Source organism: Rana temporaria, chromosome 4, assembly GCF_905171775.1.
Source record: "Rana temporaria chromosome 4, aRanTem1.1, whole genome shotgun sequence".
Lineage (NCBI taxonomy): Eukaryota > Metazoa > Chordata > Amphibia > Anura > Ranidae > Rana > Rana temporaria.
The window spans coordinates 68455655-68473571 of NC_053492.1; positions in this window are offsets into that span (position 1 = coordinate 68455655).

The following is a 17917-nucleotide window of genomic DNA, read 5'->3' on the forward strand; positions in this document are numbered from 1 at the left end:
TGTGACAGAAATGCTTTAACATATTCAAAAGTATGCATTTAGCTAGACAGCAATGTTTAGATCATGCTATTATCTGAATCAAGAAAATTAATAAAACTAAAGCATAGCACACATGTTGCCCCGACCATAGCTGCATGTCTGTTCTAATTAAAAATTGAGATTAATGATATATTTAGCATTTGGATCAAAACATGTGAAAACAATACTTGTTTGTCTTTAATCAAGTTCCAGTCTTCTAATTTCTTGGAAGACAACCTTACTTCTGGGCTATCATGGCACAATATACATAGTAAAAGCCACCTTGTTTATTTCATTGATTGGATTAGATCTTTCAGGTGAGGTATGAAATAAACAAAATTATATAATAACTTTAGTTCATTCACTTATTCATAGTACATTGTCTAAGTCTATTAATATCATTGTAACTTTAGCTTTGCTTACAACATATGCTGTGCATTGAGACTATGAAGAGAAATGTGCATTGATGAAATAAGAAAAAGAAGGACTCATTGGTGCCCTTTCTCCAATTTTAGGTACCATTTTGCTGAGACTATAAAGCATGGGTCTCCAAACTATGGCCCTCCAGTTGTTCAGAAATTACAGTTCCCATCATGCCTAGTCATGCCTGTGAATGTCAGAGTTTTACAATGCCTCCATGGACATGTAGTTCCACAACAGTTGGAGGGCCATAGTTTGGAGATCCCTGCTATAAAGCAACATATTGATACTCTTTGCCAAGTTTGGAAACAACAGGACATTTAATGACTTTTGTATTGCTTGTGGCTCTTGCATATAATGCACGAAGGTAAAAAAAAACTTCAGCCTTTACATTCACTTTAAGCCTGGGAAGAGATATGTTGTCCCACACCTTTGTCAACTTGTTATGGGTAAGAGTGTTTTCTGGAAATTAACAGTTTTGTTTGTCTAGAGCAGGGGTCTACCAAACCCCGGCCCGCGGGCCACATCCGGCCCGCTTGAATGTTTTATCCGGCCCGCAGCTCATTCAGAGACTGCCTGCTTAAATTCCCCTGCACGCACAGTGGGACAGAGCAGAAGGCAGGCGGGCAATGTATGTGTACCGCGGCGCTGACAGAGCGGATCCAATGACGCAGAGGAAGGTGCTCCACCTTCCTCTGGGCAGATTACCATGCATGCAGGGAGGAGGCGGGGCCCCACTGTCGGGCAGCATGGATGTGGGCTGGCTGTGTGTGCGCTAAAGTCGGGTGGGGTCCTGCAAGATACATGTCCCGGCGAGGGGGAAGGGGGCATGGGAGAGCAATGAGCGGAACCCGCAGGACACCTGGACACTGACACTGCAGAGAGGGTGGAGACACTGAGGAGGCAAGGCCATCTTAATGCAAGGGCCCGAGGTGTATGGGGAGCCCCTGAAGTTTCATCTGCCGCAGACTGAACATGGGGTAGCTGCCTGTCAGTAACAATGACAACTCTGCCGAACGCTGGCAAATACAAACTGCACGTGCACAGTTTAACAGCCAGCCGTTCTTCATAAGCTGAGCTTGGAATGGGGCATGGTAAGAGTTCTGTCTGATGACACTCGGGGGCGGACCCTGTGTTTAAACATCTCGGGAGCTGGGCATTTTCCCGCTGCCCCATGGAGCAGAAAGTGCATTGCATGCAGAGAGGGGTACACTGCCTGCAAAGAACTGCTACACCGGCAGGCTGAGTGGATAAAAGACATCAGAATATGCAGGTGTGTGTTTATCTTTCCCCTTCACTGAGAAGCATTAGAGCAGTCAGATCACCCAGAGCTACACACAGGAGTCGTGGATGGCTTTGATCTTCAGATGGTCATGGTAAGCCTGACACTTTACTCCTGGATACTATGCCCTTTCAGGGTGACAGAGCTCTGTAACACCTCCTGTACTGTGACCCCCTGTACTGTGCCAACCTATACTATGCCCTCCTGTCCCCATGCTCCATGTATTATTCCCCCTGCCTCATGTACTGTGCCTCCCCTGCATTGTTCCCTCTTGCTCGCCCTGTAAAGACATACTTAAATACAGGCCACTGATAGGCTGTATTTATGACAGGGGAGCAGTGTGTACATGGAGGGGGGTGGCATAAAACAGGAGTGGGAGCAGCTCCCCATTATCTGAAAAAACCATCAATCCCCATTCTACTGCACCAAGTATAGTGTCAACACTGACTGTAGCTATGTACAAGGACAGCAAGAGCCTTCCCCACTCTACCCATATAAATGTCTATATAGCACCAACATCTTCACAGCCCAGTACAAAGACATTTGTCCTTCCAGCAACACTATCAATGCAGAGACATTTATTTGTTTAGTGACACCACATATGTAGGTGCATTTCCACCCAAAAGACCCTGTTCACCCATACTGTAGTGGCCTGTAGCTGGTCTTGCCTAGGGTGCAAATTACCAGCCCTGTGATGAGGTTGGAGTGGAGGAGGCTCCCTCTCTGTGCAGCTGCCACCACCAGATTTCTAGAAAGGTATTGTGCCTGTTCCAGTGACAGCTAACCCACCCTGGTGTGCTGCAGATTCCTCCACTGTCATCATCTGGAGGAGGAGCCGCAGGACTGGGAGGAACTGTCTGCAGAAATGCAAAACCCAAAGGTGTGTGTTAGGAGAGAGGTATGGGGAAGGGGGGGGGGTGTGATTAGAGTGGAGAGATATAGGGGTGTGTGTGATCAGACTGGGGGTATCTGGGGTGGTGGTGATCAGGCTGGGGGGGGGGGTATGAGTGGTGTTATCATATTAGGAGGGTATCTGGGTGTATTATCAGGGTGGGGGACACAGAAATGAGGAAAGGCTCTGAGATTATTTACATTTTTATTCATTTATTTCTAAATACATCTTTTCGGCCCGCGAATACTTAGAAAATCTACAATGTGGCCCCCGGGCTAAAAAGTTTGGAGACCCCTGGTCTAGAGAGTTACATAGTGGAAGCAGCTGGTATTAATGAGAGGTATGTATAGCATATGTTAATTCGATTCTTTGCATACATTGTCAAAATGGTATAAAAACAGAAAGGTGTGAATGTGTGAGGCCTCGTACACACGACAGAGATTCTCGGCAGAATTCGCCGAGAAACTCGGTCAAAACCCGGATTCTGCCGAGAATCTCTGTCGTCTGTACAGTTTTGGCTCGATGGAGCCGCCGAGGAGCTCGACGAGAAAATAGAGAACATGTTCTCTATTTTCTCGTTGGCCGCGTTGTTCTATAGGAGAAGGCGGCCCGCCGAGCTCTTCGGCGGCTTCATCCCAAAACGAGACGAGGAACTCGACGTGCCAAGCACGTCGAGTTTCTCTGTCGTGTGTACGAGGCCTGAGAGGTGCTGATTGTTTATGGCATTAAGCCTGGGAAAAGCTAGGTTGTCCCATACCCAGTCAACTTGTTATAGATAGGAGATGAGAGTGTTTTCTGGAAATTAACAGTTTGGATATCCAGAGGGTTACATCTTGGAAGTGGCTTGTATTAATAGATGACATGTCATATGTTAATTTCGATTTTTTTGCATAGTTACATAGTTACCTAGTTTGGTAAGGTTGCATAAAGACAACAGTCCATCTAGTTCAACCTGTGTTGGTGTGTGTGTGTGTGTGTGTGTGTGTGCGTGCGTGTGGCAATATAATTTCCCATATCCCTGTACAGTATATTGTTTTTGCTAAGGTGCACGTCAAATAGTCTTTTAAAATTAACTATACTTTCTGCCGACACCACCGATTGTGGAAGAGAGTTCCACATCCTTACTGCCCTAACAGTGGAACAACCCCTACGCAGCTCAAGTTTAAACCACTTCTCTTCCAGTCTCATCGTGTGGCTCCGTGTCTTCTTACACTCCCTGAGACTTAAACGTTTCATACTTACGCTGTGATCCTCGTTGGCATATTTGTATATTGCTAGCATATATCTCTCTCAAGCGTCTCTTCTCCAGGGAGAATACATTTTGCACTTGTAGTCTATCCTCATAATTAAAGGGTCACTAAAGGATTTTTTTTTTTTAGCTAAATAGCTTCCTTTACCTTACTGCAGTCCTGGTTTCATGTCCTCATTGTTCGTTTTTGCTCTAATCCTTCTCTGTTCTGAACACTTCCTGGTTGTCTGTTTCCTGATGAAAAAAGTAATGGGAGCTTTCTCTCTGTGGTCACTAATCAAGGAGGTGTGATTACTTTGTCTAAAACCCCTCAACACCAATCAGTTTCCTTTTACAAACCATCACTGCCCTGTATTGGCTCTGTGTCTCTGTACATCACAGAGCAGGAAACAGCATGCAAAAACGAAACTGAAACTGTAGGTACATTATATGATTGATTTTTATCTATTTTTAATCTTTTTTAAAAGCAATCAGTTAACTACTATGTCTCTATACCCTGTAAACAGTCATTTCAGCAAAAAAAATGTTTTCCTTTACAACTCCTTTAAGGTCCTCCAGTCCCCATATTAATTTAGTAGCCATTTTCAGGACTCTCTCCAGTTCCAGCACATCCTTTCTAAGGATTGGTGACCAGAACTGGATGGAATACTCCAGATGCGGCCAATCTAACACTTTCCTTTTGTTCTTAAAGTGCCATTGATATATGTTCAATATTACATGGTACATTTTCTCATATATGAAACTGTGCTCTGGACTCCTCTAAAACAATCGAATTGAGCAGCACTGAGAGTGAGTGCCCAGAACATTACCAACATTATTTTATACAAAAGGTTTGTTCACAAAACAACATTGGTCTTTCTTTTCTGGCCATTATTATTATTTGTTCCATTTCATGATTGTTACTGAAACAATTTTTCCTATAGAGCATGGGAGTGTAAAAAAATTTGCTCTGGGTGTGAAATATGCTGGACACACTACATCCTTTATCATTTTGTGTATTTTTATTGAAGCCCTCTTTTTTGGGGGAGTGGGGGGGGGTTATGAGAATTGACCCTCCCCAAACAGGATTTTGTGCTAAACTGGTAGGTAAATAAGAGATCCAGAACCTCTGCTAAGTGAAAGAGTGGGTTTGAGTTGGCAGTGCCCCCACCTAATATAGGGCCTCTATGAACAGAGGGAATTCCCTTCTAGGTAAATTAACCAGTAATCTACCGTATTTATTGGGGTATAGCGCGCTCCCGCGTATAGCGCACCCCTAAAGTTGCCCCGAAATTCCTGTAAAAAAAAAATTATAAGATTTTATTACTTACAGTTTTGGTGTCTTGCCCAGCCCAGCGTCCATCGTCCGGTCCGGTGTCCGTCTGCGGCCTCGGTGGTGTCCTCCCGGCTTCTCCAGCGCGCGCCTCAAGTCGAGTCCCCGCTTCCCGCGCTCAGTTCAAAACGCCTCCGCCGACATATACCGAGTGTAGTAAACTCGGGTACATTCGGCAAGGCTCGGCTTCGCTCGTGCTCACGCTCTGTGACGTTTATGCGTGAACACGAGCGAAGCCGAGCCTAGCCGAATGTACCCGAGTGTACTGCACTCGGTATATGTCGGCGGCTCCATTCAAACTGAGCGCGAGAAGCGGCTATCGGTGTATATCGCGCACCCACGATTTTCCCCTTATTTTAAGGGGAACAAAAAAAAGTGCGCGATATACGCCGATAAATACGGTAATCAAAGTAATCAGGAGCAGAGGAACTACTGCAAACAACATATAATATTAACCATAAGTACAGTGGGGAAAATATTTGATCCCTTGCAGATTTTGTATGTTTGCCCACTTACAAAGAAATGATACATACAAAATCTGCAGGTGATCAAACAATTATTATCCCACTGTATATACAGTATCTCACAAAAGTGAGTACACCTCTCACATTTTTGAAAATATTTGATTATAGCTTTTCTTGTGACAACACTGAAGGAATTACACTTTGCTACAATGAGAGGTACTGCTTGTAGAACAGTGTACACTTGCCGTCCCCTCAAAATAACTCAACACACAGCCATTCATGTCTAAACCTCTGGCAACAAGTGAAAATGTCCAAATTGGACCCAAAGTGTCAATATTTTGTGTGACCACCATTATTTTTCAGCACTGCCTTAACCCTCTTGGACATGGAGTTCACCAGAGGCTCACAGGTTGCCACTGGAGTCCTCTTCCACCCCTTCATGACAACATTACTGAGCTGATGGATGTTAGAGACCTTGTGCTCCACTGCCTGCACACCATGGACTGGGGAGGTGAGGGGACCCATTAATAGACAGAAAACTCCTAGGAATCTTAGGATTAGTGGCAATGCTGGGGGAAGGGGGGTGTGATCAGTGGCAATGCTGGGGGGTTGATGGGATCAGTGGCAGTGGTGGGGGGATAGGATTAGTTAGGAAGCAGTACACTAGAAAATTCTGAATCATGTAGAGCAAAGCTGGAAATCTTTGGCAAGTATATTATGGGGGATTCTATACTAATCACCAATGTAATAGGGAATTTACAATGATCCCAATGTGAGCAGGAATTTGCACTGATCACCATGTAACAGGGGACTTTATGCCACCCACCAATATACAGAGGGATTTCTACACTGACATCAATGCAATAGGAGCATTTACACCAACCACCAGTGTAAGAGGATATATACAATGACTGCCATGTAGGGTGACACTTCTACGCTGACCACCAATGTTAGGGGAAATTTACACTGACCACCGATGTAAAGGGGGATTTACACTGACCACCAGTGTAAGGGCAATTCTGCACTTACCACCAATGTATAGGAAATTGTACTCACTCACCACCAATTTAAAGGGGGCTTCTACATGGACCACCAATGTAAGGGAGGATTCAAAACTGACCACAAATGCAAGTTTGGATTATTGTACCGATTACCAATATAAAGAGGAGTTTCTACATTGGCCACCAATATAATAGGGATTTACACTGACTACTAATGTAATAAGAGCATTTACAGTAACCACCAATGTAAGGAGGGATTTACACTAACCACCAATTAAAGGGGACCTTCACACTGGCCACCAGTGTGAATGAAAAGATTGTACACCAAGCCCCAGTGTAATGAGAAGACTTATACTGACCTTCAATGTAACTAAGCCATTTAGCCTGCACCCATATTTGTGTCTGTGGGGAACACATAAAAATCACTTTCCTGACACCACAGAAACTTGCTGCTCTTTAGTAGATACACAAAAGTGCATAAAACTATTAATGACACCCTAACACATCTCCCCAGATATGCGTATTCACATGCACAAAAATTTACGGTGCTGTGGCACCATGTTATTTTGAAAAAGGGTTCCACCTCCAATTTGCTTACCTCTGCAGAACAGGCTGATGTTAAGCTTAATGACCACAGTTGTAGGCAGGACTTCCAAGCATGTCCCTTTACCTCCCCTGTGGGCAGCATTCAGCAGAGGAGATGGTGGATATGACCTCAGGGGGGCATGATATACATATGAATGCAGCCTCTATTTACATATCAATGCAAACGATCCGTGGCTATTTAAATATTAATGCCACATGTAAACACAGGGTCTGTAGGTGAGTCATTTGTACACAATAATAGGTCAGAGTTGGGCAACATTAGTAACAGAACTTCACACTAAAGATATTGGGACAAAGCATGGCACTAAAACAAGGGACAAGGGGAATTAAAACTGGGATGGTTGGCAAGTATGAGGCTGCTTTGAGCCCCACAACAATGATGGGGCCCAGGGCAGCTGTCCCTTTTGCCCTGCCTTAAAAACGGCCCTGCCTCCATCTACCCTTGTGTAGCAGGTCTAAACACCCAGGGGCAGATCCACGTAGATTTGCATGGGCGCAGCGTATGGGAGATACGCTACGCCACTGTAATTTACTTTGTGATGCTTTGAATCCACAAAGAATTTGCGCTGTAAGTTACGGCGGTGTAGTGTATCTCTCGCGGCGTAACAGCGCCTAATTCAAACCAGCGAGTAGGGGGGCGTGTTTCATTTAAATTAAGCGCGTCCCTGGGCTGAACGAACTGCGCATGCGCCGTCCCTAAATTTCCCGCCGTGCATTGCGCTAAATTACGTCGCAAGGACGTCATTGTTTTGACGTGGACGTAAATTACGTCCATCCCGATTCATGGACGACTTACGCAAAAAATAAATAAAAATTCAAATTAAACACGGGAACGACGGCCATACTTAACATGGCAAGTCTAACTATACGCGACAAAATTGCAGCTTTAACTATACGCCGAAAAAAGCCGACTAGAGACGACATAAAGGAATGCGCCGGCCGCTCGTACGTTCGTGGATCGTCGGAAATAGCTAATTTGCATACTCGACACAGAAAACGACACGAATGCCACCCAGCGGATGCCGAAGAATTGCATCTTAGATCCGAAGGCGTACGAAGACGTATGCCTGTCGGATCTAACCCAGAAGCCGTTGTATCTTGTTTTGAGAATTCAAAACAACGATACGACGCGGGAAATTTGAAAGTACACCGGCGTATCAGTAGATACGCCGGCGTACTCGCTCTGTGGATCTGCCCCCCAGTGTGCATGGGAGCTAATTTCATGTTGGGGCTCCATTAAAAATGAATAGCAACACAACAGAGTGTGTAAGTTACTGTGCATTGTGGTAAAATGCATGCTTACTGCACATGCCTGCAATGCATTAACTTTAACTAGTTACATGTTATCTAAACTCAAGGACAAAAATGCAATATACTGCAGCTAAACAGTCCTTAGGTGTGATGGCTGCATTTTATTTTTATTTTTGGAGAAAAGAACATTTTGAGTATGTTGATCTTGCCAGAAATGCATTGACCTTTGAACTTTCTGTGAATTGAATTTAAAAGACAAACAATTGTATTCCCACTTTCAAGCTTTAACCTGTAAACTACACATTCCAATGTAATGGTAAAGGAAAAGAGGGAAATGTATTTTCAGTCTAGTGTGCCATCCATTGTTTTCTCCATAGATACAGTTGAATAAGTGATCGTAGCCACCCAGGGACAGAAAGTATGGCGGGATCTCCAGGGGAAAAAAAAGAGGAAAAAAAATCATAAAAGTAAAAACTAATGAGGACAATGCATCTAAGCACTAGTAAACTGCAGTAATCTAATAATCTAATAACAATTATACTTTTTGGTTTTAAAGTGTGAGTTCACTTTTGCAGATTTTATTTTTTATTTTTTGAAAAGATGAATTAACACATTCCCTGTCGTGGGATTTTTCAACTCAGTTACGGATACCTGACCTCTGTTTGTCAGTGATGCCCAATTCAAAAGATATCATGTAGCTACTGTATATAGCGACTGGACAGATTCATATAATGAGTAAGCTGTTCTTTAATATGGCGGTTCTCAGATTAAATATACAGATTGACATATGCCATGTAGGTTGCGTCAAGATATACAGGTGGTTCTCAAAAAATTTGCATATTGTGATAAAGTTCATTATTTTCTGTAATGTACTGATAAACATTAGACTTTCATATATTTTAGATTCATTACACACAACTGAAGTAGTTCAAGCCTTTTTATTGTTTTAATATTGATGATTTTGGCATACAGCTCATGAAAACCCAAAATCTCAAAAAATTTGCATATCATGAAAAGGTTCTCTAAACAAGCTCTTAACCTAATCATCTGAATCAACTGATTAACTCTAAACACCTGCAAAAGATTCCTGAGGCTTTTAAAAACTCCCAGCCTGGTTCATTACTCCAAACCGCAATCATGGGTAAGACTGCCGACCTGACTGCTGTCCAGAAGGCCATCATTGACACCCTCAAGCAAGAGGGTAAGACACAGAAATACATTTCTGAACTAATAGGCTGTTCCCAGAGTGCTATATCAAGGCACCTCAGTGGGAAGTTTGTGGGAAGGAAAAAGTGTGGCAGAAAACGCTGCACAACGAGAAGAGGTGACCGGACCCTGAGGAAGATTGTGGAGAAGGACCGATTCCAGACCTTGGGGGACCTGCGGAAGCAGTGGACTGAGTCTGGAGTAGAAACATCCAGAGCCACCGTGTACAGGCGTGTGCAGGAAATGGGCTACAGGTGCCGCATTCTCCAGGTCAAGCCACTTTTGAACCAGAAACAGCGGCAGAAGCGCCTGACCTGGGCTACAGAGAAGCAACACTGGACTGATGCTCAGTGGTCCAAAGTACTTTTTTCAGATGAAAGCTAATTTTGCATGTCATTCGGTAATCAAGGTGCCAGAGTCTGGAGGAAGACTGGGGAGAGGGAAATTCCAAAATGCCTGAAGTCCAGTGTCAAGTACCCACAGTCAGTGATGGTCTGGGGTGCCATGTCAGCTGCTGGTGTTGGTCCACTCTGTTTTATCAAGGGCAGGGTGAATGCAGCTAGCTATCAGGAGATTTTGGAGCACTTCATGCTTCCATCTGCTGAAAAGCTTTATGGAGATGAAGATTTCATTTTTCAGCACGACCTGGCACCTGCTCACAGTGCCAAAACCACTGGTAAATGGTTTACTGACCATGGTATTACTGTGCTTAATTGGCCTGCCAACTCTCCTGACCTGAACCCCATAGAGAATCTGTGGGATATTGGGAAGAGAAATTCGAGAGACGCAAGACCCAACACTCTGGATGAGCTTAAGGCCGCTACCGAAGCATCCTGGGCCTCCATAACACCTCAGCAGTGCCACAGGCTGATTGCCTCCATGCCATGCCGCATTGAAGCAGTCATTTCTGCAAAATGATTCCCGACCAAGTATTGAGTGCATAACTGAACAGAATTATTTGAAGGTTGACTTTTTTTTTATTAAAAACACTTCTCTTTTATTGGTCGGATGAAATATGCTAATTTTTTGAGATAGGAATTTTGGGTTTTCATGAGCTGTATGCCAAAATCATCAATATTAAAACAATAAAAAGGCTTGAACTACTTCAGTTGTGTGTAATGAATCTAAAATATATGAAAGTCTAATGTTTATCAGTACATTACAGAAAATAATGAACTTTATCACAATATGCTAATTTTTTGAGAACCACCTGTACAATTGACCAATCAAAGAGTTATATGACTACAACAAGCATTGTGATTATGGTTCATTAACAAGTTATCATGAGATGATTTTTGCTTGTGGCTTGATGTGCCATTGTCCAGATGCCGATTTTCCAGGAACTTCTTTGCCACAGGTTCCAAACATAAATCATACGTTTCAGTAAGTCGTCAGAATTATTTATGCAATATGCCAAGTGTACATGTAAAGAAAAAGAACAAGCACAGATTAAATTCTTATATTGAAGCCATTTTGTCCCTAAACAGCGATCTTGCTTTGCCATCTCGCTCCCCACTTCCTCAGTCTCTGCTGTACTTACTATTAGATTGGCTGAGCTGATAGCACCACCGTAGCCCCTCCAGCGGTCTGGGATTTGAAATCCACGCTCTTCTCCCTTATTTCCATGCAGTGTGTCTGGGATGGACCTAATTGATTCTGATTGGCCAACAGTGTCACAGTGAACCAACCTGGTTCAGCCCAGAAGCGATACACAGAGAAGAGAGAGAAGAGCAAGGATTTTAAATCTCCGGACCGCTGGAGCAGTTGTGGGGGTGTTAACAGCTCGGCAATCCTGAAAGTAAGTATAGTGGGGACCAAGAGGTTGGGGAGATGCCTTATGTTAGTTCACTGTTACATTTTTTCTGTAAGGGTGAACACACACATAGGTTGGACTTGATGAACTTGTGTCTTTTTTCAACCTCACCTACTATATGTAACAAACCCTTTAACCACTTAAGGACCCCTTCACGCCGATATACGTCGACAGAATGGCACATCAACGTACCTGTACATTGCCCTTTAAGCCCAGCCATGGGGCCGTGGGCGCGTGCACGTGACCCAGTCTGAAGCTCCGTGGCCGCGGGACTCGCGGGCCCGATCGCCGCTGGAGTCCCGCGATCGGTCCCCGGAGCTGAAGAACAGGGAGAGCTGTGTGTAAACACAGCTTCCCCGTTCTTCACTGTGGCGCTGTCATCGATCGTGTGTTCCCTTATATAGGGAATCACAATCGATGACGTTACACCTACAGCCACACCCCCCTACAGTTAGAAACACAGATGAGGTCATACATAACCCCATCAGCGCCCGCTTGTGGTTAACTCCCAAACTGCAATCGTCATGTTCACAGTAAACAATGCATTTTAAATGCATTTTTTGCTGTGAAAATGACAATGGTCCCAAAAATGTGTCAAAATTGTACCAGGTGTCCGCCATAATGTCGCAGTAACGAAAAAAATCGCTGATCGCCGCCATTAGTAGTAAAAAAATAATAATTAATAAAAATGCAATAAAACTATCCCCTATTTTGTAAACGCTATAAATTTTGCGCAAACCAACCGATAAACGCTTATTGCGGATTTCTTTACCAAAAATAGGAAGAAGAATACGTATCGGCCTGAACTGAGGAAAATATTTTTTTTATATATATTTTTGGGGGATATTTATCATAGCAAAAAGTAAAAAATATTGATTTTTTTCAAAATTGTCGCTCTATTTTTGTTTATAGCGCAAAAACTAAAAACCGCAGAGGTGATCAAATACCACCAAAAGAAAGCTCTATTTGTGGGAAAAAAAGGACGCCAATTTTGTTTGGGAGCCACGTCGCACGACCGCGCAATTGTCTGTTAAAGCGACGCAGTGCCGAATTGTAAAAACCCCTTGGGTCATGTAGCAGCATATTGGTCCGGTCCTTAAGTGGTTAAGCAATGGTCTGTGGTCTCTTCATGTTTTAATATATAACAACAGGACTTATATCCTGATTCCTTTATTAGAAAATGTTGTATGGCTTAGATGAGACCAGACACTGCTTCTTCTGAAAGCAATGCAGAGCTCAGTGACATCTGCAGACTGTCTGCTGCCTAACAGAAAATATAGCTGTACAGTCTTATCCTATGCACGTTATCATGGAGTGTCTAAGTAATGACCCTTTCTTAGTGCTCAGAGCACCAAGCCTCTCCTGGAGAATTAACACTAAATGTATCTGTGTCTCTATTTAATCTTTTAGAGTACACAGATCACAGTGTCAGCCCTGTGAACAATGCTTGTAAAGGCTACCCTAGTGAGGCCAGACATGTAGCGTTAAACTGCTGTACCACAATGGTAAAAATATGTCAGGGACAGGTTTTCAATGCAGTTAATTAAGCAAGTTATCTTGACATTGTCAAAAGCCTCAGGCGATATCAAGTTTTACCTAGAGGGTAGAGGAGATGCGCACTTCTAATGGAGTTATTTTAGTACCGCATATTGATGAAACATATTAGATGCCAATTAAAATATGTTTTACTTGCTAATGTTAACCTTTTGGAATAATTCAAAGGTAATTTTCAAATGTGGTATTTCATATGTCATGGTTTAAGGTACAATGTTTTTTTTTTTCTTTTTGCACATGCCAGGCTTGATCAATAGTCCCCTATATAGGTTACTGAAGAGTATTTTTTTACAATTTCAAAATTAGAAAGTGTGAGAGAAAAGGCAACTCCAATCAAAATGGGTTTCTCCATTTTGGGTGAAGCAAAGTAGAATTCCAGCTTAAACCTAACTAGCCATAAAAATGCCCATCAAAAATGGGAAAGAAAGAATTGGTCAGAAAGGAATACGGATAAATTTGACTGCAATGTATTAATTATCCACATAAAAACACATTAAATAACACAAAGGTGCCAGTATCTCCACAGCACTAGTAAAATTAGACGTTAGTCTAAACAAGGACAGGTGGCCACCACAGCCATACACACAGCTTACATACACCTGCAGGAATCAAAGAGCTGGGGCATGGTAAAGAATATCACAGGGCTGGATTGAAGATAATATAGCCGCAAACAAAGCTGTGAAGCTAGGTACAGTTCCAGTCAAATTCTATCACCAGTTCACAGAGGACTATTCCACATGGAGATGAAGTAGACTAAACTACAATTCAATGGTGGACAACAGCAAGTGAGTCATTGGAAGCACTGCTAGTTTGGCAGTGATACGTATGATTACCATGTAATAGGATCTGTTTGAACCATGCAAGGATTGCTGTAGAGGCTGTAATCAGCAAGGTGTACCATAAATCGGTACAGCTGAAAAACAAGATCACAATATCACAAAAACTGCTTATTGCTCAGATCTTACCACCCTTGGAAGATAGTCCGTTTCTGTAGATTACAGAGCTCCCTCTGGTTACAAAAGCCGGCGTTTCTGCAAGTTCCTCCAGCAGGATGGTAAGGAGTTCACCTTCAATTGAGGTCCTCGGCATACAGGAACCAGTGGGTTGAGTTCCAGAATTTTTGGTTTCAGGGTGAATGAATGCCTTTGTAAAGAGGCCAGTAGATGGCAGTGTAAATAGGCAATGAGGAGTCAGCATGCAGTTTAGAATCCTTGCTGTGAATCTCAGGATAATGTCCATACAGTGATGTATGCTGGAGTATAAATAAATTCTCAGGTTGGGAGAGAGGGCCCCCAGTAGAAATATAATCAGGTGGCTTGGATGATGGTCAGTCCTGTTTCATCGCTGATAAGCATAATGCTTACATGTTTCGATCCTAACGGATCTTCATCGGAGCAAGATAAAAATGCCCCCTTCCCCCTCCTAACATCTATGCTGACAAATCTGTGTAAGAAAGAGATATGTACTTACCTATTGTCAGCCATGTGACCCCCTGTGTCAGCCAGTGGCAGCTGCAAAGGAGAGGAGAGAGCGCTCCACAATGGCTGGTGATGCCTGGGAGCGGTGACCTCACCCATAGGCTCCCATTACCCATCAATTGTCGGAGCTCCCCCGTCTTCCCTGCAGCCGCTGCTGGCTCACACATGGGAGCTGAATCATGTGACCAGACTTAAGCGGGCTGAAAACAGGTACATGATTGCAAATGGAGTCAATTTACTAAAGGCAATTGAAGTTGCACTTTACAAGGGAATTTTCGATCTCAATGTGGCAAATGACACTTCGCTTTGCAAAGAATACCCAATCCTGTGTTTAAAAATGTAAAATAAAACTGTACATGATTGAATGATAGGAGTACACAGAGCTTTACCTCATTAACTAAACTATGGGGATAATTTCCTTGTGCAACTTCCCTTGCAAAGTGAAAAGTCTGTTTGCCTTTAGTAAATCAACCTCAATGAGTCATTAAACATGCAATGACATTCTGGGGTGGATTTACAGAGTGTACAATTATATAACATACAATCCACCGAGTGTACAATTGTATAACATACAATTAAATATACCATATCTGTGCTATTAAATAAACACAGCTAACAAAAAAGTGTTTAAAACCTCATATCCATGGTATATAAAATATTATTGTGGTATGCCTATTGTGGTTTGAATTTTAATAAAGACATCAGGACAAAACCCAACGCCTTTTAGAGAAACTCCTGTTTGTGTTTTATCCAAGTGATTGGTGATTATGTAAAATGACAACGAGTTGATATTATATTGGTATTGTATTATGTGAGATATTCAATCATTTGATTGCTTTCTAGATATGACATACCCCTGTTCTAACCCCTGAAGAAGGCATTTTTCCAAAATGCTTTGGGTTTTGTCCTGATGTCTTAATTAAAATTCAAGCCACAATAGGCATACCACAACAAAGTTTTATATACCATGGACATATGTAGGTAAATTCAGTAAGAGTTAGGCCGACTTATCAGTAGATAAGTCGACCATACTCAGAATCTACGCCGACCTATGTTTAAGCGTATGCTCAAACAGAGATACGCTTAAACATATCTAAGATACGACGGCTTGCGCCGTCCTATCTTAGGTTGCAATATTTTGGATGGCCGCTAGGTGGCGCTTCCATTGCGGCTGGCGTAGAATATGTAAATTAGTTTATACGCCGATTCACGAGCGTACGCCCGGCCGCCGCAGTCGTTTTACGCCGTTTCCGTAGCGCATTACAGGCCTAAAGTTATTCCATCTATTAGGTGGAATAACAATGTTAAAGTATGGCCGCCGTTCCCTGCCGCGAGATTCAAATTTTTAACGTCGTTTGCGTAAGTCGTCCGCGAATCGGGATTTACGTCGTTTACGTCCACGTCTAAATCAATAGGCCCGTGTGGCGTATGTAACCGCAATGCACACTGGGAAATGTAGTCACCCGGCGCATGCGCAGTGAAAAAAAAAAGTCAAAAACGTGAGGTCAAGCCTCATTGCCATCAAACACGCCCCCCTCCAAGTCATTTGAATTTGGCGCCCTTACGCCCGCCCGCTTTAGGCTACGCCGCCGTATATTAGCAGGCAAGTATATTGAGAATCATTACTAGCCTAGCTAATTTACGGTGGCGTAGCCTAAACAGGCTAAGCTACGCCGCCGTAACTTTGCACTATTCTACCTGAATCTACCTAATGGAGTTTTAAACACGTTTTTATGTTATGTTTATGTAATAACATTGATATAGTATTTTGTTTGCATGTTACATAACTGTGTACTGTGGATCTTTTGTACTAAATTTGGCATTCCAGTCTTTTATTGAAATATACAAAATTATCCTATCTTCCCTAAAAGTTCCATGAGGAGCATGTGCGATATTTGCCAACAAAGTGAGGCTTGTTGGTAGTAAGAAATATCAACCACCCATTTATTTTATAATAAATGTTTTAGATATATGTGTGCGTTTACCTGTCAAATAAATCATTGGAAGTAGAACTTTATATTGTAGTTTTTAGGCAGTAGTGTATCGCTTCTGCTTATCTGTGTTTTTAAACAGTATTATTTTTATTGTAATTTTTTTTTTTATACAGAATCACACCTCCCAACTTTTGAAGTTGAGAATGAGTGACACTTTAGGGGGAGAGTGACTTGTGGCATGTGTAGTGCGTCTCAGCAAAAGTGGGCGTGGTTTAAAAGTGGGTCTGGTTAAATGATGATGACTGGGAGGGGACAGTTGTGGCATGTGGGGGTTAAAGGGGATGAAGCAGGTGGGGCGGAGGCCATATAACCCTTCCTTACTGCCTGTCAAATGCTCTATGAAGAGCAATCTGAAAGTGTGAACAAACCATAATTATTTGTGTAGCGCCCTGCTATTTTCCATAGCTGGTGCTGCCTTAAATTTAGAGGGTAGTCAGAGATTTAACTACCTCTGACTGTATTGTTTACCAAATTTGGGGCCTCTGTTTCAGCCATGGCTTTACTGTGAGTGACCACTATTGTTGTCTGGGGTGTTGGTCCCACCCCAAGCCGAGGGGGGCAGCAGTCATGTCAGGGTGTATTGGGTGTTTTTCCTCAGCAGCCAATCAGTGGGGGTTGATCGCCTCGCTGAGCATGCTGGGGGAGAGTACTTAAGGGACAGACGTCACTAGTTCGGGGTCGTCGTCGATCCTGGGTCTGTCATCCCACCACCCCCCGTGTGGCCCTCATGGCCGGGGTTGCGTGTTCAAGTGTTCCTGGCTCCGGGACCACGTTGGTCCGGGGTTGTGATATACTATGAAGGCCTGGTAGTCAGACTGGGTCTACAATTCCAGAGTTGTGCTGGCTGTTCTGAGGGAGGAAGCCATCTTGGAGAGCACCGAGCACGAGGCTGATATCTCAGGAGAGGCCTTGAACTTCATTGAAGGAAGCACGATTGCTGAAAGGCTGGGTGATGGTCGCCTGTCAGTTTGAGCTCTAAAGTTTATTCAAGAGAGAGATCCGGGTGCTTAATCATGTGTTGAGAAGGATTCTGGACCGAATACATCTCTACCTTTGGGAAGGTCTGTGGCAGAGACTTTGCTGAAGTTTCTGAGTGACATTTGGCTGCTAGGCTGGTGAGAGAGGCCTATCCATGTGCACAATACCCACTCTGGCTAGAGTGGCTACAAAAGTTATATTGCTGGAAGCAGGATTGTTTCCGAACAAAGTTTTACACCTGAACCTACCACCCATTATCCGTCTACCTCTTCAGCTACTACTTTTATTCTTCTACCCCCGTTGGGTAATAAAGCACAGAAAAAGACACCTAAAGTGTGGACATTTCAGTTCTTCGCAACTCTCCTTGTATACCCTAGACGGCGAAGGAATAGAGGTAAC